Genomic DNA, 27,100 nt, shown 5'->3' with positions numbered 1-27,100 from the left:
AGACAAAGGAGGTGATGACTTCACATCTGGCTAGGCATGGATTTACGAAAAACTATACCTAGTGGACCCACCACGGTGAAGCCGATCGTGTGAGAGAGGAGGTAGTGAGACCACGTGTCGAGGATTACAATGCTGATGCCGGGGTAGCAGCTTGGTTAGATGACTTTCACGAAGCATACTTCGCTGACGGACGTAGGCAGCAGGAGGAGGAGCCAGAGGCAAGCACAAAGGCGTATTACGACATGTTGTCTGCGGCAGGGAAACCCCTTCATGGCCACACACAGATTTCAAAGCTTGATGGCATTTCACGCTTAATGGCCTTAAAGTCCCAGTTCAACCTCAGTCGAGAGAACTTTGATGAAATGTTGACAGTTATTGGCTCCATCCTTCCGGCCGGTCACCTTCTGCCACAGAACATGTACGAATCACAGAAGGTCCTTCGTGCACTTAAGATGCCGTATGAGCAGATACATGCTTGTCCGAAGGGCTATGTCCTCTTTAGAAAAGCACACGCGGATGCAAAGTACTGTCCAAAGTGTAAATCCTCTAGGTATCTGGAGGTAGACTCTGGTGACAGTGAGAAGAGGCAGAGTCCGTACCCCATGAAAATCCTACGGTACCTTCCATTCATACCGAGGATCCAACGGCTATTCATGACAGAGGAGTCCACGAAACAGATGATATGGCACAAAAATGGAAAAAGATACAGTCCTGAGAAGATGGTACATCCAGCCGATGGTGAAGCATGGCATCACTTTGATAACATTCATCGTTACAAAAGTGGGGAGGCACGTAATGTGCGTGTTGCACTGGCAACAAATGGGTTCAATCCTTATGGAATAATGGCTGTCCCATACACTTGTTGGCCCATGTTTGTTATCCCTCTCAATCTCCCCCCGGGCGTCTCCTTCCAACGACAGAATGTGTTCTTGTCGTTGATAATTCCAGAACACCCTGGGAATAACATGGGTGTGTTCATGGAGCCTTTGTTCGATTGAAAGGTCCTTATTTGGTTTTGGTAATTGAGTGACAACTTAGGTGGACTAATTGTGTTTATGTGAGATACACAGGTGATTAGTCCACAGGTACATGTGTGTGAGCAACATATGCCATGAAGGTGAAAATGGCTTGGAGATGTTGCAAAGCTCACACATGTGATGATGAAGGAGCTTAAATGCACATGAGACATGACATTGAGTCATGTGATCAAGGTGGAGAAGATCAAGACAAGACTTGGCTTGATGGACCGGTGGCAAGCGTGAAGGGCAAGTCGAAGGCTTTGGAGTGATGGACCGCGTGGCGGTGAAGCTTGAGCAAGACTTGGCGCTGATAGACGATGGCAACGGTGAAGAGCAAGTAGAGTCAAGATCGATGAACCAATATGATCATGTGATGATATGAAGTGGATCATATCATTGTTGATCGTGTTGGTGCATGTGTTGCATCGACATTGAAGGAGATGGAATGGAATGCGCAAGGCAAAGGTATAACCTAGGGCATTTCATTTCACCGGTCATAGGTGTGTAGAGAAGTTTATGACCGGGTTTAGGATAGATGGCCGTACTATCAAGAGGGGCAAACTTGTTTGCATATCGGTCATCTAGTGTCACTCGAGTGATCTAACTTTGCATCGTCGCTAGGATCGAGTGGCGTGGCAAGTTGAGTGGCTAACATCCTTTGGGAAATGATTGTGAAAATGCTAACACACATACACATGGTGGTGTACACTGGGTGGTGTTGGCACATTTACAAAGGAGGTGGTGTTTGCAGGGGTGAGGTGGGTTTTGGGTCCCTCTCAGTGCGTTCAGGAAAATAAAATGTCTATTTTCTATTGCACCGGATGCAAAATTCTTGGTGGTTAGCTCATTGGAGCAAGGGTGAAGAAGTTAGAAGTAAAAATGAGTTGGTCGCAAAGATGCTGGCGTCGGTCAACTAACCGGACGCTGGATCTGAATGCACCGGACGCTGGAAGGCTGCGTCCGGTCAGGCTGACGTATGGTGACGCAGAAGCTGGAGTGTGACCGGACGCTGGCTGCGTCCGATCAAGTGTGACCGGACGCGTCCAGTCGAGGTCGGTACCTTACTGGAAACGACCGGACGCTGGGGGTTCAGTGTCCGGTCAGTTGAAGCTGCTGCGTTCGATCAGGTCAAGTGACCGTTGGAGTTGGGACACGTGGCCATCTACGGGCGACCAGACGCTAAGGTCCAGCGTCCGATCAACATGACCGGAGCGTCTGGTCGTCCCGACCGTTGCCCAGTGAAGGGGTAACGGCTAGTTTAGCCCTTGGGGCTATAAATAGAAGTGGCCTTCGGCCATGGCTGTTGTGGAGCACCTTGGGGGACTTTGTGTCTATGCTTGAGAGTGCTTAGGAGCCCTCCATCACACATATACTTAATAGTGATCATTCGATTGTGTGAGTGAGCGATTCTAGTGCGATTGCATCATGAGGTTGCATCGAGTGGCACTAGGTGATCGAGTTGTAAGCCGGTGGTGCTTGTTACTCTTGGAGGTTGCCACCTCCTAGATGGCTTGGTGGTGGTCTCCGTCGAAGCGCGCAAGAAGCTTGTGCGGCGCTCCGGAGAAGTGCTTGTGAGGGGCATTGTGCTCGCCCCGCGGGAGCCGCGAAGAGCAACTCTAGTAAAGCGTGTCATTGAGCTACCCTCACTCAAGGGGTAGGTTCTTGCGGCACCCGATGTGCGGGCTTAGCGGGTGATGCTAATTAGCCGCCGAACCACCAAGTGAGCGGTCGACACAACGGGGACTAGCGTGTTGGCAAACACGTGAACCTCGGGAGAAAAATCATCGTGTCAACCTTGTTCTTCCCGTTGGTTTGCATCCCCATTACACAAGCTTGCAATTACTTTTATACATATTAAGCTTGTGTAGTTGCTCTTATAATTAGATAGCTTGTGTAGCTTGCTAATTACCTTCTTGCTTGTGTAGCATAGAAGTAGCTCCCTTGCGTGGCTAATTTGGTTTTAGTAACCTTGTTAGTCACATTGCTTAGTTTGTGTAGCTAAGTATTTGCGCTCACTAATTAGGCATTGGTTGCCTTGTTATTGAGCATTGCTAGTGAGCTTAGTTAGCTTTGTGCTTTTGCTTACTAGCATGTATAGGAGCTCCCTTGTTGCTTAAAGTACTAATGGCATAGGTTTGTGTAACCTTGCTCCTAGAATTGTTTAGGAGAGCTCTAGCTAGCCCGGCACCTTAGTTGCATAATTAGTATCTTTGCAAGGTGCTAGAGAACATATATAGAGGGGTGTAGTCTTGGCTAGACCGATAGTTATAATTCCACACTTGTTTCGGTTAGCCGACGCGATTAATTTTAGAAAAGACTATTCACCCCCCCTCTAGTCCGCCATCTCGACCCTTCATGGTCCATGCTTGGGACCATGGTGTATGGACATACGATCGAGCTACAAAGACAAACTTCAACATGCATGTTTGGTATCAATACTCCATGCATGACTTCCTAGCATATGGGATATTCAGCGCTTGGTGTGTTCACGGGAAGTTTCCATGCCCCTTGTGCAAGGCAGCTCTGTAGTTCAATTGGCTGCAGAAGGGCGGCAAATATTCCGTGTTCGACAAATATTGACAATTCCTCCCTACTGAGCATCCATTTAGACGAGACATCAAGAACTTTACTAAAGGTGTCATGGTTATAGACCCTGCACCACATATGATGACCGGTGCCGAGGTTCATGATCAGATAGATGCTCTCTGGATCAATGAAAAAGATGGTAGGTTCGTGGGATATGGTGAGGAGCATATGTGGACTCATAAGTCGCCCTTGATGATGCTCCCCTATTATAACGACCTTCTTCTTCCACACAACATTGATGTAATGCACACCGAGAAGAATGTTGCCGAGGCGCTTTGGGCAATGATCATGGACATTAAGGATAAGACGAAGGACAATGTAAAGGCGAGACTGAACCTGGCAACGATATGTGATAGACCAAAGCAACACATGCAACCTCCTAGAAGCGGCAAGAAATGGACAAGGCCTAAGGCCGATTACAGATTGAAACCAGAACAAAAGAGAGAAGTATTAGAATGGTTCAAAACATTAATGTTCCCTGATGGGTATGCAACGAATCTGAGAAGGGGAGTGAACTTATCTACCTTACGAATCAATGGCCTGAAGAGTCATGACTATCACATATGGATTGAGTGTCTTCTTCCGGTGATGCTCCGAGGCTATGTCCCTGAGCATGTGTGGAAGACGCTAGCCGAGTTGAGCTATTTCTTCCACCAGCTTTGTGCCAAGGAGTTATCTCGTAGCGTGGTTGCAGAATTGGAAAAAATAGCACCTGTGTTGCTCTGTAAGTTGGAGATGATCTTTCCACCCGGCTTCTTCAACCCGATGCAGCATTTGATTCTACACCTCCTGTATGAGGCACGAATGGGAGGGCCTATGTAGGCCCGTTGGTGCTATCCAATCGAGAGATGTCTAAAGGTTCTTCGGAAGAAATGCAGAAACAAATGCAAAATCGAGGCTTCCATGGCGGAGGCATTCGTTCTAGAGGAGGTTACTAACTTCACACAAGCATACTATGGTGACAAGCTTCCTAGCGTGCATAATTGACCCCCTCGTTACAATGCTAGTGAAAATGAATCAAAACTCAGCCTTTTCCAAGGGCAACTTGGAAGTGCAAGTGATGCGACCTCATTGTTGTTGAAAAACGAAGAGTGGCTCACAATCATTATATATGTGTTCACCAATCTTACCGAAATGGAGCCGGACATGCAGTAAGTGGCTTCTTGCATGAACTTGTTAATTAAATATGTCGTCAACATTTTGCATCCAACCTCCTTGTTTCTCGTTGTTACAGGGAGTTTATTAATGAGAACTGGCATCTATCAAGGGAACCTACCCTGCAAGAACATGACACCATTCTTCATCAGGGTGCGGGAAATGGAATCTCCGATTTTATTTCTTGGTTCAAACAAAAGGTACTATGCAATTTAGCTCGTTCGCCGATTGGCATTCACAGTTGCTTGTACATTCCAATTTAACGATCTATCCTCCTTGACCTTGCAGAGCCAAACCGATTTTACTATGAATCCAGAGTTGAGACAGGTTGCCAATGGCTTTGAACATAGGGTCAAGTCATTTTCTGGTTATGATGTGAATGGATACCGATTTCACACAACAAGACACGAGCAGAGCCGGCCCAATCGAAGAACCATGAATTCCGGAGTTTTTACTGGTGGCCTTGATGGGGCCGAGTATTATGGAAGAATTGAAGAAATATACAAACTTAGGTTTCATGGTCTCAAACCTCTTAACCTTGTCGTATTCAAATGCCATTGGTTTGATCCTCAAGAAACGAGACGAAGTCAAGTAGAAATTCGACAGGATTCCGTCTATGGCGGAAAGGATGTCTATATTGTGGCTCAACAGGCCACACAAGTTTATTATCTCCCCTACTCGTGCCAAAGGGACCCTCGTCTTCAGGGTTGGGATATTGTGCACAAGGTATCGCCGCACGGTAAAGCACCTTCCCCAAATGCCGAAGACTACAACTTCGACCCAAACACATATGATGGAGAGTTCTATCAAGAAGAGGGCCTACAAGGGACTTTTGAGATTGACTTAACCAGAGCTATGGAAATGGAAGTAGACAATGAAATGGATGTTGATGTGGACGAGGGGGATGAGGTGGAAAATGTGAAGGACTTGGCGTTACTTGAAGGATTACATATTGGCAATGGCAATGATGACATAGTTGCTCCTTTGGAAAGTGTTGAACATTTCGACATGGCTGATAGTGATGATGAGAGCTATGATCCAGCTAATCCCGATGGGGATGATTATTTCTAATAAATGTAATATTATGTTATTTTTTAATTATGCTTTATTTATTTTGCATCTCTTTATAATAATGTCTTTTTTAAGATCCATCTAATCCGATCTTATTGTTTATGTCTTATAGGTGATTGTGCAAAGATGGCGGGCTGCAGAGCTTTGCGGGCGGTCAGGTCGCTTTACGACACGGGGGGCAGTACACCAGCGCCCTCAGGTGAAGCTCGGGGGTCGGCACCACCTTAGGGGAGGAGGAGGAGGGCGGTCGGGAGGAGGCCTAGGGTGCCACCGCCTCAGCCTGCAGCAGCAGCACCAGAGCCCGAGGAGGAGCGGGAGGAAGAGCAGCTGGACGAGCAGGAGGAGCGGGAGGACAAGCAGGACGCCGAGGCAGGCGGTTCCAGTTCCACCGGAACCTCGGGTGTCTACCAACGAGGTCCGGCGAGCCCACATGAGCGGCCGATACCTGAGGCTCTACGCCCGGTCATTCGACCCGTTGGGCAAAAGTACGTAACTTTTACATTTTTTTCGCTCCTACATATGATAGAATCACAATGGAAACTAACAGTTTTTTATTAATCACTTACGCAGGTCTTGGAAGGTCATGGTCCCAGGTGCTCACAAAAGGTTGCCCAATGGCATCCTGGGTCTTCTCTGTAGGGAACACTTCCCAGGCTTGGTTCGCTACGCCAAAGCTCTGGAGCCGGCCTACACGTACGAGCACTACGTCGCCGCCCCTGATGCAGAGGACGAGATGGGCCGCACGTACGAAAGCGTGGCGGAGCAGGTTATGTGCGAGTTTTGGGTAAGTCTTCCTCCCACTACTTTGCTCAATACATTGCATTCGCTAGAGTTTCTTGAACCAGTGTATTGATACATCTTTTCTATATGCAGGACTTCTTCAAATGCGCCGAGGGCTATGAGGCGAGGGCGGCCAAGGTGGCGGCCAAATCTTTTAGAGGTCGCATCTCAGACATGCATTACGAGGCGCGGCTCCAGGCCATCATTGATTACTGTGCCGTCTACGAGCAACGGAAGGTAAAGAAAGAAGATGCAAGATTAATGCATCTGACCAAAGAGCAGTACCTGAAGGTAAATATACAACATCAATATTGATTTCTTCTGAGATTGGGTAGGCTTGAATTGTTCTTATATCTGTCAATGTACTTGATGTCGTACAGGTGCCTCCTGGCTGGTGCGCCAATAAAACGCGGGCCTGGCAGATGATGGTCGACAGGTGGGTGAGTGGCAATTGGGCGGATAACCACACCGTCCTCCGGGAACGACGTTTGCTGATGCCCGGTGTATCACACCACCAGGGCAACCTTAACATCCACGAATTCGGGGCTAGATGGGTACGTGACTTGGTGTAGCTTCATTTATTCTTTCAAACGTTTATTCCTGCATGATTTATAATCGTCTTGTTGTTTTTCTCGCAGTCGGCTGCACATCAAAACCAGCCATGCGGAGAGCTCAAGTCATGGGTTCTGGCCCACAAGGGCAAGGCGACAGACAACATCAACTGGAACTCGGACGACCCAGCCGAGTCGTTCACCAACGAGAGCATCCCCGAGCACATCAGTCAGTACACCGAGGCAGCAAGGGGAGTCCATGGGGCAGACTGGGATCCGCACACCGCGGACATTGACGGCGACATCGTCATGAGGGTGGGAGGAGGCAAGAAGCATGGGCGGTACCTCATCGGCAACAGCACGCTCGACCCGCACACCACTCCCACTCTCTCACAGGTCCGGACAAGTAGCACGAGCGGTAGCGTGCCCATATGCCCAAGGCAGGACACTTCGACGCATCGTGTGGCAGCAGTATAGGTTATTTCTGTTTTATTCGTCGTTCATTGGTTTTACATTCCTCGAAATTGCTTGTAACAATGCGGTGAAAAATTATAGGCTCAGGTGCATGCGCTCGAGGAGCATAAGGCTAGGGTGGAGGAAGAGCGACAGAGGGAGCGGGAGGCCGAGCGACAGAGGTGGGAGGCCGAGCGGGCGAGGTTTGACGCCTTGGCTCAGTACGTGGCAAGTCTTGGCATCACGATGGGTCGTCCAGCGCCACTAGAGCTGTTCGCTCCTCCACCGCCTTACCCATACCCACCTTACTCATACGTGAGTTCAACTTCTCTAACAAAAGCTCTTTACTGTACATGTTGGCCATCGTGCCGTTGATGTGATGGGAGGCCTTCGTGCCATTGATATATATGTGTGCTGGCCATCGTGCCGTTGATATGTGGTGGGCGGCCATCGTGCCGTTGGTTTTCTTGCAGGTTTTGGAAACCCCACCGTGCAGGGGAAGTGCTGCCGAAATTTTGATGTGTCTAGGCTTAGATTACAATTTTATACCTAGTTCTGCAAATTTTGACTTGTCTACGCTTAGATTACAATTATATGCCTTAGTATTACTATAATTACTAATTTTTATTCTCCTTTGTGCAGAATCAATCGGCGGGTTCGAATATGTGCCAGAGCAGCCGTCGTCGGGAGGGTCGTGGCACCAACCGTATCCACAACTTCCGCCGCATCAGCAGCCGTTGGGAGGGTCGGGGTACCAACCGTATCCACACCTTCCACCGCAGCAGCAGCCGCCGTCAGGAGGGTGGGAGCCTTGGGGGTGAGCCTGTTGTTCTTCATCATGTATTAGCACTTTGTGACATGAACTTGTGTGAGATGAACTTAGCACTTTGAGATGGACATGTGTCATTGGATTTGAGATGTTTAGATGGATTATAATGTGAGACATATGATGTGGATGACATATTTGTGATATATGTGATGTGGATGATGTGTTATATTTGTGAAATATGTGTTATTGAAGCTGGAAATATAAACAAAAATAAAAAAAATGCTCTGAAAAACAAAAAAAATGCTCTCTGGACTCTTTGCCGAGCGTAGGGCTCTCAGCAAATCTGCCTCTTTGCCGAGAGCCAGCTTGGTGGTCGACTCTCGGCAAATATGACTCTTTGCCGAGAGCCAGCTTGGTGGTCGACTCTCGGCAAATATGACTCTTTGCCGAGAGCTTGATGGTCGGCTCTCGGCAAACCTATATATTTTTTTTGAACACTTCTTTGCCGAAGGTCGCTCTCGGCAAAGAAGTTCTTTGCCGACGGTCGCTCTCGGTAAAGAAGCTGTCACCGTTAGCGGTCGTTTGGGGCGTTACCAGGGCGCGCCATTTTGCCGAGAGCCTTGAGATTACTCTCGGTAAATATTTTGCCGAGAGAGGCTCTCGGCAAAGAATCCTTTGCCGGTAGATATTTTACCGACAATTCTTTGCCGAGAGCTGCTCTCGGCAAATAGTTTGCCGAGCGTCAACTCGTCTTTGTCGAGAGCTTCGGACTCTCGGCAAAGGCCGGGAGTCCGGTAGTGATACCATAATAGGGACGATGATGGATCGTGGAATCAACTGGAGTAGTGGAAAAGATGGTGTCTCGATGATCGTGTCACCAAGATGGAATACTAACTTTTGGTTATACCTTACCCAGGCAAGCCCCGGTGCATAACCCCTACTTTTCTGCACTTTAAATTATGTTTGTGCATTAAGTTTTAAGGAGCTGAATGAAACCCACTTGCATATATATATATATATATATATATATATATATATATATATATATATATATATATATATATATATATATATATATATATACTAATATGACAGGGTCGTGTAGATTGCTATACTACAGGACTCTGGTAGAAGTCGCGTGATTGCCTGTCACTCGCGGGAGATAGGAAGTATATTATTGTTGTAACTATATCATTATCACTTGGAATATATATATGAATGATAAATGGAGACCGGGCAAGGATATGGTTTGTGTGTTGATGGATGTAAGAGGTTGTGTCATGCGGCCAACGGGGCATAGCTTGGTTACACTGTTTCTCTGTCTATGTCGGTTAAGGACCGGCCGTTGAATTGGGTTTTAGGCATGTCACAGAATTATTATCCTAAACACATACTTGTGTATGGGTGCAAGGAAGACTTATTACTATCTTATCATGGGTTGCGGCTCTTTCTGAACTAACTTTCAGGGTGGTTTTTGGGTGGAGGTCCTAACACCGCACTGAGTCCGAGACTCAGGGGTGGGGGCTTGGAGTCCAAGTTTGGATGGGGACCTGGACCCCATGACAGGAGGGTAGTGGGTTGGTCCTGCTTGTGTCTGGGGTACAAGCGGATCATGTGTTTCGGGGTACCCAGCTGGACACATTGATTCACGAATTGTCGGGCGATCTGGTACAGCTTGTCTGCAGTCTAGCAACGTAGTAAGAACTGAAAGATGAAAGATGGTAAAATAAATCTGATTGCTTACCACCTGCTTGAAAGTAGCATAGGTGCTTACATAGAATGGTAAGATGTTTTGAATTTTCTAGATACATAACTTTTGTTATACACTTAGATATACATTATATATAGATACACAGTAAAAACAATGTATCTGGAAAACAAAAAACGTCTTATAATTTGAAACGAGAGGTGTAGTGGATTACACTAGATATACTATTGTCAACCTGTTAATTAGTCTTGTCCAAAGACATTACTTCCACTATGGTACAGGCTCATCTGGACGCAATGCAAACACACAGCTTGTAATTGTACATATGTTTGTGAGAAATTCCAGGAACTACCATGAAACCGAAGCTCACCTCTAGCTATATGGACATATGGTACTATCCCTTGTGCTGGTTTCCAGTGAGGCTTCTCCTTTTGCCTGAATGCAACCAGCAGAACGTCGAAACCATCCGAAAGCCACTGAGCACCAAAGACCAGGTTCCTTTCCTCCTATGCAGGCTGCGGTCAAGGATATATAAATTCAGATCTGGACTGCTTCTCTAGCTAGAGTGCCGTCCTTGCAAATTGTTTCGCCTTTGTAGGACACCATGACTTGACATGGCAGCGCCCAAGAGAAATTCCAAGATCATGCATGTGACTGACGGCTGGCGAGATGAACCTCACCTCGCCTCGCCTGTGGACTGCGGTGGTGGTGAATGACGATGGTGTGAGTGACAAAGATGGTTGGCAGCGTCGGTCGGAGCAAGCTCGATCTGCCAATTGATCATTACAGTACAATGCCGCATGAGTGCAGGCTGCATTCGCCGCGGTGCGTGCATCAGAATGCTAGTAGGTCCTTGCTGCCCATCCACGGGCGGAGCCACGTTGGGGCCATCCTGGGCTCCGGCCCCCCCTTTGTTGGTAATTTTTCAAAGGATAACTATGACTCTGTGAGACTGCATGCATATTACTTGCTCCACAGTCGCATGGCTGCATGCATATTTTAAAGGAGTAGTTATTTTCTTACACTTGATTCTATAGTTGAGCAACAGAGCCAACATGACAGCGTGAAAAAGTTACCTAGCTTCTAACGCCGATGTCTTAGCCAAAGAAACAGAGAAATTTTAGACAGATCTGCTATGGAGCTTGATCCGGCCCCCTCTTCCTTTCAGCTCTGGCTCCGCCACTGTGCCCATCCATCCGTCTCTTCTTCCTTGAGTACTTGGGTGGTGCTTCATTCAGCTTCAATTCGTTGTTGCTGTGATAAGAGGTCTCTGTCTCTCTCGTCCTCGTCCTCATGCTCGTCCATGATCCATCAGTCCTTTCATCCAATTGCAGTGTGGTTGGCCCCGACCGCTCTTGATCATCTACACGCAGACTCCAACTGTTGCAGGCTCCTTTATTTCCTTTCCATCCAGGATAAAAGCTGACGTGCAAAAGACAGGTTGATCGATCAATCGGATTCAGATCACTAGGGTATCCAATGGCAAAAGATTTCATGTGTTTGTGGGGAGAATTTCATTTCAGGAGAACCACAACAGGGCAGCAGCGGATCCATTGATCTGACTCTGACAGAATAGCAAAGATTGAAGTTAATACTACAATTTTTGTTACTGTCGCATCAAGCCGGTTTTACCTCATCCTAAATACTGGTATAGATCATTTTAGCTTTGTGCTAAATCATTCAATTTAGGTTTAAACCGTCATCAATATCTAAAACAATCACATACTGAATGCAATAGCAGGGAGTCAAAGGGTCACATAGGAATTGCCCTAACAAAACTCTTGTACTACTTGACACCAGATGGAGTAGCTATATATACTACTGTACGTACTAACCTGAATTCCAAAATCATATTTTTCAACATGCAATTTTCAGATGGATGCGCGCCGAGAGTGGTGGGGCCGACAAGTATGGTTGCACCGGACCAACCCACCACCACCAGGGTCTGCAGATATTCGCTGCACTTTCTCCTCAGACCGTGCCAAACATTCTTCGCCTTTCTGAGGTTGCACCATCTGTCCCTGCTTCCCTGGTGCTTTCAGCCTTTCAGGATACGCCTTTTTCCATATGTGAACGTTTTTTATATAAAAAAATGTAAATGTATCTTCCTCTCATGAAAGGATAAGGTTCTTCGCTTTGTCATGATAAAAGTTCTAAAGATTTTGTCACTTTGAATAAGTTTATACATTTTCAAGGAAACATTATGACATATAAATACATATAATTCAATTGTAATCACTCTAATTTTTTTTTCAAAAAAATGCTACTACAACCATTGTTCTTTGATAGAAGAAATTTAACATCTTGAGTGCCATGGTGTAGACTAAAATAATTGTTTAAATCATTGTAATAACTGAGAGTGGTGCGTAGGCCTAAATCTGTTTTTGAAGAAATATTAAATGAAACAAATTAAATAAAATATATAATAAGCGCTAGAGTTTAAACTTAAAATGTAGATTAAAAAATTTACAACCACTAATAAAATCCAAACTACAGATTCATGATGTTATAAAAAGAATGCAACAGAGAGTTAATATAAGCTAAGATTTCAACTAAATACACATTAAAAACACATGGAGGTACAAATACAATCACGAAAAATACATATAGAATAATTGATAAATTTATCATATAGTTGAATAAAATTATACAGTATCTGATATAGAAAATACATAGAAAAAGTAAAGATAATCAAATCTAATTAGTTGTACATACTAATTTATCTGAAATGTTTTAATAATTACGTAATATAAGATTTAGATTGTGCAGCATGGATTGATGGGCTAGTATGTCAACTCAAGGGAAGATAATGTCGACCGAACACTTGGGAGAGTGAGTAATAATGGCTACAGACCGTACCAAAAAGAGTGTTCGGCTGGCTGGTTGAATAAGTCAAAATATTGTTCCAGCTGGATTGTTATGAGAGAAAAATATTATTCTGGCTGAAAGACACTGTTCATATAAACAGTGCCCACGTAAGTGGGCTGGCCAGCCCCAGCCGCGGCAACCAGCCAGCCGAACACGCTAAAAGTGTTTGGTTTTTACTTTTGCAAGTTGTTGAAGAGTGCCGCACTGACTAGCTGCTGCACTAGACGTCTCGAGCATGAACTGGAACCAACCACCGGTAAAATTGGAATAAGTTCATGCTCTGGCCGTTGTCATGCAGAGCTGGCTATCATGGTCCACTACCAACAGCCATGGTCGATTAGAGGAGGGTGAATAGTCATTTTTAAAACTTAATCGCTACAACTAGCTGAAACAGATGTAGACTTAGACAAAACGTCTAGCCACAATTACACTTCTCTATCTATCTTCACAAGTACCTTATAAAATATCCTACACAAGGTTATAACTAAGGTGCCAAGCTAGTGAGAGCTCACCTACACAAGTCTAGTTTGCAAGGTCACACCAACCTAAGCAACTAAACTCAATCAAACACATGGAGCTCCTACACATACCAGTGAGCAAAAGTATACTACCAAACACAAGCTACATAAGTAAGCACTACAAAAGAACTACACAAGCTTAACTAGTACAAAAGAACAACTACAACACTAGCGCAAGATATTGGTTGAGCCTCGTTGACGCAATCATCCAAGGTTGTCGTCGATCCTTTTGCTAGGTATCAAGCCCACAAGCTTGCTATCACCCCTAGAGGTGAGACCCCAACGTGAGCACTAGCACTTGACCCGGCCGGACTACTTAGTGCTTTTCACACCTCGTTTCTACTATATTGTTCTTTACTTGGCTTTTCATAATAACTCCACACGCATACACCTACATGCTCTTGTATTTGGCCAGACAAACAACAGGGACTTCTAAACACACATGGACACAACTAACCAACACGAAAATTAAAACGAATTTAGATATAGCCTAGTTGTCTTGTTCTTGCCCAGCCAAGCTTTCCATATGCAACTTTGAAGTATTTAGTTTCCCGCATTAGAATCAGAACCTAGCTCCCTAGATGCAAAAGGCAGCCCAGAGCCTGGCCGCCAAGATACGGATTTCATTTGCGTTTCTGGTGAGACCGGCTCGCATGGTGCAGTATAAAGTTTCTTAATGATGCTATTAACATATGATTAATATATATTAAGTGATATTAGTGTATTTTAAAGTAGATTAAGATATTAAAAGTAAAATACTCCATGTATTCCAAATTATAAGATGTTTTGGCTTTTCTAGATACTACATTGCTTTTATTATATATGCATCTAGACATAGTGTATGTCTAAAGTGTATAACAGAAGCTATGAATCTCAAAAGGCCAAAACGCCTTGTAATTTGGAATGGAGGGAGTATGAACTACTACAGTGTTGTTACACAAGTTAAATATTATAAGATATCTTTTCTATTTTTGTTCTATAAGGTATGGCTTCATACAAGTAACCAAATAACATCTCTTCTCACTCAAGCTATATACATACATACAACTAAATAAGAATAACTTGCATTTCTGAAACTTGTATAGAAAAAACCTGATTCATATATACGAGTCAGGCACCTCTCCTCAACAAACCAAACAAGCTAATATTGAGACTCTCACTCTCCCCTCCTCACTGGCGGAGCCAGGGGGGGGGCTGGCAGGGGCCATGGCCCCCCCCAATGTTTGACACAAAAAAAAAATTAGTAGTATAACTTAATATTTTTTATTTATATTAAGAGGAAGATTATATAAAATTCTTGTTATATATACCTATTAATATCTTCTAGATAATATAATCATACAAAACACAACTAGATAATAAAATTATCACAATGAAAAAGACCGAGCCGGCCCCCCCTAAGTATAATTCCTGATGGCCGGCCCCCCCTGACTCTAAATCCTGGCTCCGCCACTGCCCCTCCTGTGCTGTCCTGCATGCGGCAACATGGCAGAGGATGAGCGCCGCAGCCAGTGCTCAGTGCCCTGTGGACTGTGTCGTAGTGGCGAATGACCCTGGTGTGAGTTATAAAGGTGGCCGACAATGTCGGCAGCCAGAGCAGGCAATGCAATCTACTAGCCAGTGCATGCAGACGGCACGGCAGCGCCAACCAAGTGACCGGCCGCACCGTCACCACCTACATGAAAATTTCAGCCTGAAATGGATGCTTCAACTCATCATGCATGCACGGGTACAGCAGTGGAGTACGAGTACGATGGGTGATCAATATCCGTCGTTCAGTGGATTGATGCGTCGTACGTGACCCATCGTCCACCCCGGCCGGCGGCCAATGGCAATGATGCGTGGCCCCGGCAGCTAGCTCTTCATCTTCACGCAGACTCTATAATTGAGGGCGTTCCTTTTCCACGCTCAAAGCAAGCAATCGAATTTGGTGTTTCTACCCTTACCATAGATTCTAATAATGATTTTACTCCTACTTTCCTCCTACTTTCACATCACCCTCCGCTTACGATCGGACTCATATGCTAGAATCTCCTGTCTAACACTGAAACGGCGCAAGCGCAGGGGTGCCCCTAGATTTGCAGCCGCTAGGCCCATGGGCGCCATGGCTATCGCCTGTTCACCGCCAAGCCAAGCTTCATCGCGGACTGGCAGGCTAGATACTAGATAGAGAAGAGGAAGACAGGTATATTTGGCCATCTGGCACTGCGTAAAAAACGATTTTTAGCAACGGCTCGATTTTTTTTAAGAGGTGGCTGGTGATGGAGCCGCCCCTACAGTGGCGTGCTCGGGTGCCCAGACACCAGCCGCCCCTACAAATGGAACAACAGGGGCGGCTGGTGATACGAGCCGCCCCTACAAATGGGGTCTGATTTGTAGGGGCAGCTCAATCACCAGCCGCTCCTGGAGTTGCTATTTGTAGGGGCGGCTCAATCATCAGCCGCCCTTACAAATGACCCACATATAAAACAGCTGCAGCACCTTCTTCCTCCTCGGGTCACTTACTCCAACCCGTAAAAGAAAGGTGGGGAGGCCTTGGGCACCTCCAAAAAATTGTTCTACTAAGGGAGGAATGTTTTGGTCTCAAATCTTTTGGTTGAGAGGTTGTAGAAGGTAAGAAAATGCTATTCCACACTTTTTTTTGAATGTTTAAATGGTTGGTTAGTGAGTAATTAGAGTTTTGTTTTTCTCTCTCTTCTATGGTGCTTGAGCTACTTATGAAGCAAATTAGACCCAAGTTTTTAATGTACTAGGATAAATTAGGGAGGGGAACAAGATCATACCCTTATTTAGTCCATCTTTCTTGATTTTAGTGAACAATTAGTTAGTTTTATGGATGTTTCATATGCATGTGGATCTAGATCTAGGGTTTGGTTTTTTTATTAATTTAGTTTTTGTAAATTTATGTTTGATGAAATTGGACTAGGGTTTGTATGAAAGATATTGGGTAAAATATAATTGTTGCCAATTGTTTTGAAATTGTTTATTGTAATCAATAAATATGTATTTTAATTATTTATGGATAAATAAGCCATTAATTAATTTTCCTCTACCATGGTGTGTTTGTATGCTTCATGTAATTATATTAGATTTATATTCATATATATCTAAAGTATATATAATTATTCTCAAGTAATTATTACTTTGATTTATTTTTATATATATCTGAATAAGTAGTCCTTTAATGTTGTTTTGTTGTTGTTGTAAAAGATGGAGTACAGGAACTCTTAGATGTATGGTTCGTTAAGGTTCAAGGCAGGTTTCCGTGAAGAGGTGGATAAATTTATTGAAGCCGCAAAGAAGCATGCAACGACATTGAAAGAGAATAAGGATACAATTATTTACCCCTGTAAAGATTACAAGAACTGTATGGCATGGACATATGTGACTATCATCAGATCACATTTGATTATGCGAGGATTTGTTGAGGACTACATAGTGTGGATTCATCATGGTGAAATGGTATTGTTAACGATGAGGATGAGGAGGAATACAACGACGATATATGTTAGAGGATGGATGACCGTGAGTGGATGTACTCGGGCCACCGGAGCGCCCGTGAGATTACCAGAGAATGGGTTGACAAGACCGAGGCTTTCATCAAGCAAGTATTTGACCAGGCTCCCGGAGCGCGTGCCGTTTTTTGTCCTTGCATCAACTGTAAGAACAGAAGAGGCAGACAAAGGAGGTGATGACTTCAATCTGGCTAGGCATGGATTTACGAAAAACTATACCTAGTGGACCCACCACGGTGAAGCCGATCGTGTGAGAGAGGAGGTAGTGAGACCACGTGTCGAGGATTACAATGCTTGATGCCGGGGTAGCAGCTTGGTTAGATGACTTTCACGAAGCATACTTCGCTGACGGACGTAGGCAGCAGGAGGAGGAGCCAGAGGCAAGCACAAAGGCGTATTACGACATGTTGTCTGCGGCAGGGAAACCCCTTCATGGCCACACACAGATTTCAAAGCTTGATGGCATTTCACGCTTAATGGCCTTAAAGTCCCAGTTCAACCTCAGTCGAGAGAACTTTGATGAAATGTTGACAGTTATTGGCTCCATCCTTCCGGCCGGTCACCTTCTGCCACAGAACATGTACGAATCACAGAAGGTCCTTCGTGCACTTAAGATGCCGTATGAGCAGATACATGCTTGTCCGAAGGGCTATGTCCTCTTTAGAAAAGCACACGCGGATGCAAAGTACTGTCCAAAGTGTAAATCCTCTAGGTATCTGGAGGTAGACTCTGGTGACAGTGAGAAGAGGCAGAGTCCGTACCCCATGAAAATCCTACGGTACCTTCCATTCATACCGAGGATCCAACGGCTATTCATGACAGAGGAGTCCACGAAACAGATGATATGGCACAAAAATGGAAAAAGATACAGTCCTGAGAAGATGGTACATCCAGCCGATGGTGAAGCATGGCATCACTTTGATAACATTCATCGTTACAAAAGTGGGGAGGCACGTAATGTGCGTGTTGCACTGGCAACAAATGGGTTCAATCCTTATGGAATAATGGCTGTCCCATACACTTGTTGGCCCATGTTTGTTATCCCTCTCAATCTCCCCCCGGGCGTCTCCTTCCAACGACAGAATGTGTTCTTGTCGTTGATAATTCCAGAACACCCTGGGAATAACATGGGTGTGTTCATGGAGCCTTTGTTCGATTGAAAGGTCCTTATTTGGTTTTGGTAATTGAGTGACAACTTAGGTGGACTAATTGTGTTTATGTGAAGATACACAGGTGATTAGTCCACAGGTACATGTGTGTGAGCAACATATGCCATGAAGGTGAAAATGGCTTGGAGATGTTGCAAAGCTCACACATGTGATGATGAAGGAGCTTAAAATGCACATGAGACATGACATTGAGTCATGTGATCAAGGTGGAGAAGATCAAGACAAGACTTGGCTTGATGGACCGGTGGCAAGCGTGAAGGGCAAGTCGAAGGCTTTGGAGTGATGGACCGCGTGGCGGTGAAGCTTGAGCAAGACTTGGCGCTGATAGACGATGGCAACGGTGAAGAGCAAGTAGAGTCAAGATCGATGAACCAATATGATCATGTGATGATATGAAGTGGATCATATCATTGTTGATCGTGTTGGTGCATGTGTTGCATCGACATTGAAGGAGATGGAATGGAATGCGCAAGGCAAAGGTATAACCTAGGGCATTTCATTTCACCGGTCATAGGTGTGTAGAGAAGTTTATGACCGGGTTTAGGATAGATGGCCGTACTATCAAGAGGGGCAAACTTGTTTGCATATCGGTCATCTAGTGTCACTCGAGTGATCTAACTTTGCATCGTCGCTAGGATCGAGTGGCGTGGCAAGTTGAGTGGCTAACATCCTTTGGGAAATGATTGTGAAAATGCTAACACACATACACATGGTGGTGTACACTGGGTGGTGTTGGCACATTTACAAAGGAGGTGGTGTTTGCAGGGGTGAGGTGGGTTTTGGGTCCCTCTCAGTGCGTTCAGGAAAATAAAATGTCTATTTTCTATTGCACCGGATGCAAAATTCTGGTGGTTAGCTCATTGGAGCAAGGGTGAAGAAGTTAGAAGTAAAAATGAGTTGGTCGCAAAGATGCTGGCGTCGGTCAACTAACCGGACGCTGGATCTGAATGCACCGGACGCTGGAAGGCTGCGTCCGGTCAGGCTGACGTATGGTGACGCAGAAGCTGGAGTGTGACCGGACGCTGGCTGCGTCCGATCAAGTGTGACCGGACGCGTCAGTCGAGGTCGGTACCTTACTGGAAACGACCGGACGCTGGGGGTTCAGTGTCCGGTCAGTTGAAGCTGCTGCGTTCGATCAGGTCAAGTGACCGTTGGAGTTGGGACACGTGGCCATCTACGGGCGACCAGACGCTAAGGTCCAGCGTCCGATCAACATGACCGGAGCGTCTGGTCGTCCCGACCGTTGCCCAGTGAAGGGGTAACGGCTAGTTTAGCCCTTGGGGCTATAAATAGAAGTGCCTTCGGCCATGGCTGTTGTGGAGCACCTTGGGGGACTTTGTGTCTATGCTTGAGAGTGCTTAGGAGCCCTCCATCACACATATACTTAATAGTGATCATTCGATTGTGTGAGTGAGCGATTCTAGTGCGATTGCATCATGAGGTTGCATCGAGTGGCACTAGGTGATCGAGTTGTAAGCCGGTGGTGCTTGTTACTCTTGGAGGTTGCCACCTCCTAGATGGCTTGGTGGTGGTCTCCGTCGAAGCGCGCAAGAAGCTTGTGCGGCGCTCCGGAGAAGTGCTTGTGAGGGGCATTGTGCTCGCCCCGCGGGAGCCGCGAAGAGCAACTCTAGTAAAGCGTGTCATTGAGCTACCCTCACTCAAGGGGTAGGTTCTTGCGGCACCCGATGTGCGGGCTTAGCGGGTGATGCTAATTAGCCGCCGAACCACCAAGTGAGCGGTCGACACAACGGGGACTAGCGTGTTGGCAAACACGTGAACCTCGGGAGAAAAATCATCGTGTCAACCTTGTTCTTCCCGTTGGTTTGCATCCCCATTACACAAGCTTGCAATTACTTTTATACATATTAAGCTTGTGTAGTTGCTCTTATAATTAGATAGCTTGTGTAGCTTGCTAATTACCTTCTTGCTTGTGTAGCATAGAAGTAGCTCCCTTGCGTGGCTAATTTGGTTTTAGTAACCTTGTTAGTCACATTGCTTAGTTTGTGTAGCTAAGTATTTGCGCTCACTAATTAGGCATTGGTTGCCTTGTTATTGAGCATTGCTAGTGAGCTTAGTTAGCTTTGTGCTTTTGCTTACTAGCATGTATAGGAGCTCCCTTGTTGCTTAAAGTACTAATGGCATAGGTTTGTGTAACCTTGCTCCTAGAATTGTTTAGGAGAGCTCTAGCTAGCCCGGCACCTTAGTTGCATAATTAGTATCTTTGCAAGGTGCTAGAGAACATATATAGAGGGGTGTAGTCTTGGCTAGACCGATAGTTATAATTCCACACTTGTTTCGGTTAGCCGACGCGATTAATTTTAGAAAAGACTATTCACCCCCCCTCTAGTCCGCCATCTCGACCCTTCATGGTCCATGCTTGGGACCATGGTGTATGGACATACGATCGAGCTACAAAGACAAACTTCAACATGCATGTTTGGTATCAATACTCCATGCATGACTTCCTAGCATATGGGATATTCAGCGCTTGGTGTGTTCACGGGAAGTTTCCATGCCCCTTGTGCAAGGCAGCTCTGTAGTTCAATTGGCTGCAGAAGGGCGGCAAATATTCCGTGTTCGACAAATATTGACAATTCCTCCCTACTGAGCATCCATTTAGACGAGACATCAAGAACTTTACTAAAGGTGTCATGGTTATAGACCCTGCACCACATATGATGACCGGTGCCGAGGTTCATGATCAGATAGATGCTCTCTGGATCAATGAAAAAGATGGTAGGTTCGTGGGATATGGTGAGGAGCATATGTGGACTCATAAGTCGCCCTTGATGATGCTCCCCTATTATAACGACCTTCTTCTTCCACACAACATTGATGTAATGCACACCGAGAAGAATGTTGCCGAGGCGCTTTGGGCAATGATCATGGACATTAAGGATAAGACGAAGGACAATGTAAAGGCGAGACTGAACCTGGCAACGATATGTGATAGACCAAAGCAACACATGCAACCTCCTAGAAGCGGCAAGAAATGGACAAGGCCTAAGGCCGATTACAGATTGAAACCAGAACAAAAGAGAGAAGTATTAGAATGGTTCAAAACATTAATGTTCCCTGATGGGTATGCAACGAATCTGAGAAGGGGAGTGAACTTATCTACCTTACGAATCAATGGCCTGAAGAGTCATGACTATCACATATGGATTGAGTGTCTTCTTCCAGGTGATGCTCCGAGGCTATGTCCCTGAGCATGTGTGGAAGACGCTAGCCGAGTTGAGCTATTTCTTCCACCAGCTTTGTGCCAAGGAGTTATCTCGTAGCGTGGTTGCAGAATTGGAAAAAATAGCACCTGTGTTGCTCTGTAAGTTGGAGATGATCTTTCCACCCGGCTTCTTCAACCCGATGCAGCATTTGATTCTACACCTCCCTGTATGAGGCACGAATGGGAGGGCCTATGTAGGCCCGTTGGTGCTATCCAATCGAGAGATGTCTAAAGGTTCTTCGAAGAAATGCAGAAACAAATGCAAAATCGAGGCTTCCATGGCGGAGGCATTCGTTCTAGAGGAGGTTACTAACTTCACACAAGCATACTATGGTGACAAGCTTCCTAGCGTGCATAATTGACCCCCTCGTTACAATGCTAGTGAAAATGAATCAAAACTCAGCCTTTTCCAAGGGCAACTTGGAAGTGCAAGTGATGCGACCTCATTGTTGTTGAAAAACGAAGAGTGGCTCACAATCATTATATATGTGTTCACCAATCTTACCGAAATGGAGCCGGACATGCAGTAAGTGGCTTCTTGCATGAACTTGTTAATTAAATATGTCGTCAACATTTTGCATCCAACCTCCTTGTTTCTCGTTGTTACAGGGAGTTTATTAATGAGAACTGGCATCTATCAAGGGAACCTACCCTGCAAGAACATGACACCATTCTTCATCAGGGTGCGGGAAATGGAATCTCCGATTTTATTTCTTGGTTCAAACAAAAGGTACTATGCAATTTAGCTCGTTCGCCGATTGGCATTCACAGTTGCTTGTACATTCCAATTTAACGATCTATCCTCCTTGACCTTGCAGAGCCAAACCGATTTTACTATGAATCCAGAGTTGAGACAGGTTGCCAATGGCTTTGAACATAGGGTCAAGTCATTTTCTGGTTATGATGTGAATGGATACCGATTTCACACAACAAGACACGAGCAGAGCCGGCCCAATCGAAGAACCATGAATTCCGGAGTTTTTACTGGTGGCCTTGATGGGGCCGAGTATTATGGAAGAATTGAAGAAATATACAAACTTAGGTTTCATGGTCTCAAACCTCTTAACCTTGTCGTATTCAAATGCCATTGGTTTGATCCTCAAGAAACGAGACGAAGTCAAGTAGAAATTCGACAGGATTCCGTCTATGGCGGAAAGGATGTCTATATTGTGGCTCAACAGGCCACACAAGTTTATTATCTCCCCTACTCGTGCCAAAGGGACCCTCGTCTTCAGGGTTGGGATATTGTGCACAAGGTATCGCCGCACGGTAAAGCACCTTCCCCAAATGCCGAAGACTACAACTTCGACCCAAACACATATGATGGAGAGTTCTATCAAGAAGAGGGCCTACAAGGGACTTTTGAGATTGACTTAACCAGAGCTATGGAAATGGAAGTAGACAATGAAATGGATGTTGATGTGGACGAGGGGGATGAGGTGGAAAATGTGAAGGACTTGGCGTTACTTGAAGGATTACATATTGGCAATGGCAATGATGACATAGTTGCTCCTTTGGAAAGTGTTGAACATTTCGACATGGCTGATAGTGATGATGAGAGCTATGATCCAGCTAATCCCGATGGGGATGATTATTTCTAATAAATGTAATATTATGTTATTTTTTAATTATGCTTTATTTATTTTGCATCTCTTTATAATAATGTCTTTTTTAAGATCCATCTAATCCGATCTTATTGTTTATGTCTTATAGGTGATTGTGCAAAGATGGCGGGCTGCAGAGCTTTGCGGGCGGTCAGGTCGCTTTACGACACGGGGGGCAGTACACCAGCGCCCTCAGGTGAAAGCTCGGGGGTCGGCACCACCTTAGGGGAGGAGGAGGAGGGCGGTCGGGAGGAGGCCTAGGGTGCCACCGCCTCAGCCTGCAGCAGCAGCACCAGAGCCCGAGGAGGAGCGGAGGAAGAGCAGCTGGACGAGCAGGAGGAGCGGGGAGGACAAGCAGGACGCCGAGGCAGGCGGTTCCAGTTCCACCGGAACCTCGGGTGTCTACCAACGAGGTCCGGCGAGCCCACATGAGCGGCCGATACCTGAGGCTCTACGCCCGGTCATTCGACCCGTTGGGCAAAAGTACGTAACTTTTACATTTTTTTCGCTCCTACATATGATAGAATCACAATGGAAACTAACAGTTTTTTCTTAATCACTTACGTAGGTCTTGGAAGGTCGTGGTCCCAGGTGCTCACAAAAGGTTGCCCAATGGCATCCTGGGTCTTCTCTGTAGGGAACACTTCCCAGGCTTGGTTCGCTACGCCAAAGCTCTAGAGCCGGCCTACACGTACGAGCACTACATCGCCGCCCCTGATGCGGAGGACGAGACTGGGCCGCACAGTACGAAAGCGTGGTGGAGTGGGTTATGTGTGAGTTTTGGGTAAGTCTTCCTCCCACTACTTTGCTCAATACATTGCATTCGCTAGAGTTTCTTGAACCAGTGTATTGATACATCTTTTCTATATGCAGGACTTCTTCAAATGCGCCGAGGGCTATGAGGCGAGGGCGGCCAAGGCGGCGGCCAAATCTTTTAGAGGTCGCATCTCAGACATGCATTAAGAGGCGCGGCTCTAGGCCATCATCGATTACTGTGTCGTCTACGAGCAACGGAAGGTAAAGAAAGAAGATGCAAGATTAATGCATCTGACCAAAGAGCAGTACCTGAAGGTAAATATACAACATCAATATTGATTTCTTCTGAGATTGGGTAGGCTTGAATTGTTCTTATATCTGTCAATGTACTTGATGTCGTACAGGTGCCTCCTGGCTGGTGCGCCAATAAAACTGCGGGCCTGGCAGATGATGGTCGACAGGTGGGTGAGTGGCAATTGGGCGGATAACCACACCGTCCTCCGGGAACGACGTTTGCTGATGCCCGGAGTATCACACCACCAGGGCAACCTTAACATCCACGAATTCGGGGCTAGATGGGTACGTGACTTGGTGTAGCTTCATTTATTCTTTCAGACGTTTATTCCTGCATGATTTATAATCGTCTTGTTGTTTTTCTCGCAGTCGGCTGCACATCAAAACCAGCCATGTGGAGAGCTCAAGTCATGGGTTCTGGCCCACAAGGGCAAGGCGACAGACAACATCAACTAGAACCCGGACGACCCAGCCGAGTCGTTCACCAACGAGAGCATCCCCGAGCGCATCAGTCAGTACACCGAGGCGGCAAGGGGAGTCCATGGGGTAGACTGGGATCCGCACACCGCGGACATTGATGGCGACATCGTCATGAGGGTGGGAGGAGGCAAGAAACATGGGCGGTACCTCATCGGCAATAGCACGCTTGACCCGCACACCACTCCCACTCTCTCACAGGTCCGGACAAGCAGCACGAGCGGTAGCGTGCCCATACGCCCAAGGCAGGACACTTCGACGCATCGTGTGGCAGCAGTACAGGTTATTTCTGTTTTATTCGTCGTTCATTAGTTTTACATTCCTCAAAATTGCTTGTAACAATGCGGTGAAAAATTATAGGCTCAGGTGCATGCGCTCGAGGAGCATAAGGCTAGGGTGGAGGAAGAGCGATAGAGGGAGCGAGAGGCCGAGCGATAGAGGTGGGAGGCCGAGCGGGCGAGGTTTGACGCCTTGGCTCAGTACGTGGCAAGTCTTGGCATCACGATGGGTCGTCCAGCGCCACTAGAGCTGTTCGCTCCTCCACCGCCTTACCCATACCCACCTTACTCATACGTGAGTTCAACTTCTCTAACAAAAGCTCTTTACTGTACATGTTGGCCATCGTGCCGTTGATGTGATGGGAGGCCTTCGTGCCATTGATATATATGTGTGCCGGCCATCGTGCCGTTGATATATGGTGGGCGGCCATCGTGCCGTTGGTTTTCTTGCAGGTTTTGGAAACCCCACCGTGCAGGGGAAGTGCTGCCGAAATTTTGATGTGTCTAGGCTTAGATTACAATTTTATACCTAGTTCTGCAAATTTTAACTTGTCTACGCTTAGATTACAATTATATGCCTTAGTATTACTATAATTACTATTTTTATTCTCCTTTGTGCAGAATCAATCGGCGGGTTCGAATATGTGCCATGAGCAGCCGTCGTCGGGAGGGTCAGTGGCACCAACCGTATCCACAACTTCCGCCTGCATCAGCAGCCGTCGGGAGGGTCGAGGTACCAGCCGTATCCACACCTTCCGCCACAGCAGCAGCCGCCGTCAGGAGGGTGGGAGCCTTGGGGGTGAGCCTGTTGTTCTTCATCATGTATTAGCACTTTGTGACATGAACTTGTGTGAGATGAACTTAGCACTTTGAGATGGACATGTGTCGTTGGATTTGAGATGTTTAGATGGATTATAATGTGAGACATATGATGTGGATGACATATTTGTGATATATGTGATGTGGATGATGTGTTATATTTGTGAAATATGTGTTGTTGAAGCTGGAAATATAAACAAAAATAAAAAAAATGCTCTGAAAAACAAAAAAAATGCTCTCTGGACTCTTTGCCGAGCGTAGGGCTCTCGGCAAATCTGCCTCTTTGCCGAGAGCCAGCTTGGTGGTCGACTCTCGGCAAATATGACTCTTTGCCGAGAGCCAGCTTGGTGGTCGACTCTCGGCAAATATGACTCTTTGCCGAGAGCTTGATGGTCGGCTCTCGGCAAACCTATATATTTTTTTGAACACCGCCTCTGCCGCAAATCTTTTTTTTAACAATTCTTTGCCGAAGGTTGCTCTCGGCAAAGAAGTTCTTTGCCGGCGGTCGCTCTCGGCAAAGAAGTTCTTTGCCGACGGTCGCTCTCGGTAAAGAAGCTGTCACCGTTAGCGGTCGTTTGGGGCGTTACCAGGGCGCGCCAGTTTGCCGAGAGCTAGAGTTTGCCGAGAGTCTTGAGATTACTCTCAGTAAATATTTTGCCGAGAGAGGCTCTCGGCAAAGAATCCTTTGCCGGTAGATATTTTGCCGACAGTTATTTGCCGAGAGCTGCTCTCGGCAAATAGTTTGTCGAGCGTCAACTCGTCTTTGCCAAGAGCTTCGGACTCTCGGCAAAGGCCGGGAGTCCGGTAGTGATACCATAATAGGGACGATGATGGATCGTGGAATCAACTGGAGTAGTGGAAAAGATGGTGTCTCGATGATCGTGTCACCAAGATGGAATACTAACTTTTGGTTATACCTTACCCAGGCAAGCCCCGGTGCATAACCCCTACTTTTCTGCACTTTAAATTATGTTTGTGCATTAAGTTTTAAGGAGCTGAATGAAACCCACTTGCATATATATATATATATATATATATATATATATATATATATATATATATATATATATATATATATATATATATATATCCTATGAGTCTACTAATATGACAGGGTCGTGTAGATTGCTATACTACAGGACTCTGGTAGAAAGTCGCGTGATTGCCTGTCACTCGCGGGAGATAGGAAGTATATTATTGTTGTAACTATATCATTATCACTTGGAATATATATATGAATGATAAATGGAGACCGGGCAAGGATATGGTTTGTGTGTTGATGGATGTAAGAGGTTGTGTCATGTGGCCAACGGGGCATAGCTTGGTTATACTGTTTCTCTGTCTAGTGTCGGTTAAGGACCGGCCGTTGAATTGGGTTTTAGGCAGGTCACAGAATTATTATCCTGAACACATACTTATGTATGGGCTGCAAGGAAGACTTATTACTATCTTATCATGGGTTGCGGCTCTTTCTGAACTAACTTTCA

General features: G+C 45.9%; 1 long non-coding RNA gene across 1 annotated transcript in view; it reads right to left on the bottom strand.

Annotated features, from left to right (window-relative positions):
- Positions 1-10,307: 10,307 nt before the first annotated feature.
- LOC136512131 (uncharacterized) overlaps positions 10,308-27,100 on the bottom strand; it is a 36,939-nt gene continuing 20,146 nt past the window's right edge. The window contains exons 9-10 of the long non-coding RNA XR_010772986.1: positions 11,928-12,149; positions 10,308-11,656 (exon numbers count right to left, since the gene is read on the bottom strand). This is a non-coding gene — a long non-coding RNA (uncharacterized lncRNA). The remainder of the gene's footprint in view (positions 11,657-11,927; positions 12,150-27,100) is intronic.

This window comes from Miscanthus floridulus, chromosome 16 (genome assembly GCF_019320115.1).
Source record: "Miscanthus floridulus cultivar M001 chromosome 16, ASM1932011v1, whole genome shotgun sequence".
NCBI lineage: Eukaryota > Viridiplantae > Streptophyta > Magnoliopsida > Poales > Poaceae > Miscanthus > Miscanthus floridulus.
This window is presented reverse-complemented; position numbering and strand designations above follow the sequence as displayed.